This window comes from Anabrus simplex, chromosome 1 (assembly GCF_040414725.1).
Source record: "Anabrus simplex isolate iqAnaSimp1 chromosome 1, ASM4041472v1, whole genome shotgun sequence".
Lineage (NCBI taxonomy): Eukaryota > Metazoa > Arthropoda > Insecta > Orthoptera > Tettigoniidae > Anabrus > Anabrus simplex.
In genome coordinates, this window is record NC_090265.1 from 1508807469 (window position 1) to 1508810981 (window position 3513).

General features: G+C 39.9%; 1 non-coding gene across 1 annotated transcript; it reads right to left on the bottom strand.

Moving 5' to 3' along the window:
- Window positions 1-2807: 2807 nt before the first annotated feature.
- LOC137497181 (U6 spliceosomal RNA) lies at window positions 2808-2913 on the bottom strand. The gene has a single exon (XR_011017717.1). It is a non-coding gene; the product is annotated as a U6 spliceosomal RNA (small nuclear RNA).
- Between the last annotated feature and the right edge of the window lie 600 nt (window positions 2914-3513).

Consider the following 3513-nt stretch of genomic DNA (forward strand, 5'->3'; position numbering starts at 1 on the left):
TATTATTATTATTATTATTATTATTATTATTATTATTATTATAACAGATTAGCAGTGCGTATTCGTCGTTGACGGGCCGATATTCAGCTATGTCACTGACTTCTGTTTGAATCCTTCGTTGACGTGTAATATTTAAGCAGCAACCTTCGCACACTCTTGTGAAAATGAAAACCTACAACCTGGTTTCCAGTCAATGACCGGGTCAGGGATGTTATGAATGAAGCATATATATAGGCTATTTGTACGATAGGGTCGCCACTCCCAAAATGATCTATTAATGACTGATAGATTCTATGAAATGAGAATGGAAAGTGTTGTTGGAATGAAAGATGACAGGGAAAACCGGAGAAAAAGTCCGTTCCGCCTCCGCTTTGTCCAGCATAAATCTCACATGGAGTGACCGGGTTTTGAACCACGGTATCCAGAGGTGAGAAGCCGACGCGCTGCCGTCTGAGTCACGGAGGCTCCTTCGCACGCTCTTGTATTCGGTCTAAATTAGCAGGACCAACCAAGAACCAGCCAAATACTCAACCGAACAGCACTGGGCCCACGGGTGCTCTGGAACGCGTGCTTTGATTTTTAAAAAGGCGAATTTCGTGGAGACCATTAGAGTTACATGAAAATTCATACGCCCAGTTGTTTTTTTAGAATACTAAATTTTAAGCGCACGCACTAGGGTTTGTTTGGTGATACGACTAACCAAATGTCCATTACATTATATTCGTCTTTTTAGCGCATTAGACATGCACAAGTTCACTAAATACCTACATATCAATGGCTGTCATGCAAAAGTTACTTATTGAATCGTTAGAATGGGCTCGTATTTGAACTGGATATTTGAGGTATATCCATGACAAATTTCAACTCATTTTAAACTATTATTCAGTAATTATATATTATGTTTTTTACGTCAATACCTCGAAACAAAACATTGCAGAATATACCCGTTATTTACATATGTCTTATAACTACATAATTCAAAACTGAGTCATCTAACGTCACCTTCGCCTCCGTCTACTTCACTTACCGTCCATGGCCCAGGCTATCATTCTCATATGTAACCGATCCTCCTCCTTTCGCCTCACATGTCCCCACCATCGAAGACGATTAATATCTACAGCTTCATCGAGTATATAAGTACCTTAGCCTTTACCTCCTCTTACCTTCCCGCCATTCTTCTCACCTGTTTATACCTGCCGCTACCTATATGTCTGTCATTTCTAACTTATGAATAAGACATCCCAGCTTTCTCTGTCATGCAAACAAGTCTATCTGAAAGCAAACCCATGTAAAGATAGTTTCGTCCGATAGACCGACAGCCGCTTGTTTGCAAGGGATGGGTATATCAAATGTAACGTTTTCCTTTCTCAACGCTTTAAATCCTTATGCTTGGTTTTTATTTTCCAAATTTAACGAAGTGTCTGCTCTACAGTTCGAATTTCAAATTACTACTGAATTTTAAAATGACAAACTTCTCTCACTTCACTTCTCTCTTCATTCGCCTAATGTACCAGGTAACTTACAGGAAGGGTCATATATTTAAAATTAATGAAACTAGCTTGTGTAAGGAGAAATTCCCTTTTGTTTTAACATCTTACTTTGTAAGGTAAGGTAAGGGTTATTCTGCCCGAAGGCAGGTCCGAACCTCCGCAGAGGTGTTCCTGAGCCGGAGTTAACGTGCGGTAGAGTGGCCAGTTCCTTTCCGCTCCTCCATTCCCTTACCCCCCACCAACAGCGCGTGGCAACCCATCCAACTCCTGACCACGCCCAATGTTGCTTAACTTTGGAGATCTCACGGGATCCGGTGTTTCAACACGGCTACGGCCGTTGGCTTTACTTTGTAAGGCTTAATTAATTTGTGTGTAATTAGCCAGTCTTCCAATACAGTATAACAATTTAATTTCTCCCAGACTTTTGAGTAGCCTTGGAGCTTTTAGCGTTCTTGAAGTTGCGCTGTTAGAAATGTGAACTCAGCTAGAGAAGATCGTTTACTAAGAAACATTTTTGGTGTAGGAAACCTCTACACAGGCCGACGTACTTTCACCGCGCTCGGCAAACCACAGATCATCAATATGTCCGCTATCGCCTTCACGTCAATAATCTTATGTCATTGCTATACATTCGTAACTCTAATACCTTGGGGGTAAGCTGTTATGCAATTATCCGCACACAATTTCGCACGTAATAGCTAATTATGTGACAAATACCTCTGAGAATGTCTGTGCAAAATTTCATAAAATTTCGCCCGGTAGTTGAGACGTGATTTCGTTTCTGAAAGAAGGAAGGAAGGAAGGAAGGAAGGAAGGAAGGAAGGAAGGAAGGAAGGAAGGAAGGAAAAGGAAGGAAGGCGTTATTTCATTTTTATATAGAGAGAATGAAAAAGTTATCGTCCGATCTTAAATGAAGTTGACCATAACGAACAGAAAGCTAATCTTCCAAGATTTTTAAGTTACACTACTGTATTTGTACTGGTTGTGGTTTATAGACCAACGAACACAACTTAATTCGAGAGGTTGCGTCTTGTGGGCACAATTAGATGAGTTTGATATAATCCTTTGCGGTTTCCAAACAGTGTTATTGGTCATCCAGATGACCTTCGGCCATAAACCTCAAGATGGCAGGCAGTGCTATTAACGATGAGACAGGTGATGTTGCCCTTAGAATGGGTTTCTACGGCGAAGTCGGCATTTACACGTCTTCTTCTTTATTGAATCACATTTATCCGCTTTATGACGGTGATATTGAAGGCCAAGTAAATCGCACTATAAAACAATAATTACGTTCACAGTAATTTAAAGTTAATAACTATATATAATTAACATGTAAGGTGGGGAACAATATCCTTGCGCAGGGGCCATGCTAATCTTCTCTGTATCGTTCCAATTTTAGTATATGTACTGCCGAAGCGAGTACAATAATACCGATAAAATGAACTCAAAAATTGCTCGACATATTCCAGAATAATGCAAACGAATCAGGAAAAAATGAAACATTTAAATGTGTACTTTATTATCTTCTGGATGCTGAAAAAATGTATAGAATGTTGTTGGAACATTATTCTGTGAGGCAGAAGCAAGTTCTGGGACGAAATTATATTTACATCGTTCTGTTTTCATACTGATCGTGTTGTATGGGACTAAAACCTGGGTGGCCTCACGATATCATGTTCATCAGCTAGAAGTAACAGGCGAGAAAATAGCGAGATTGTTTGCTCACACAAAGAGCGGGCAACGATGGCAGTAGGGTATTCGGAATGAGAAAAAAGCAAAGTTTAGGAATGCACTCGGTGGATGAAGCAGTACGTATAGACAGTCTCCGATTGCAGATTTATGAAAGGGGAAAGGAGAAAAATTGGTCACCTAGGAGAATAACTGAGAACAATGGACTATGACAAGAGATACAAGGCTAGGAAATCACTTCTCTTTTCATTTTCCTAATGTACCAGGTAACTTAGAGGAAGGGTCATATATTTAAAATGAATGACACTAGCTTGTGTAAGGAGAACTTTCCTTT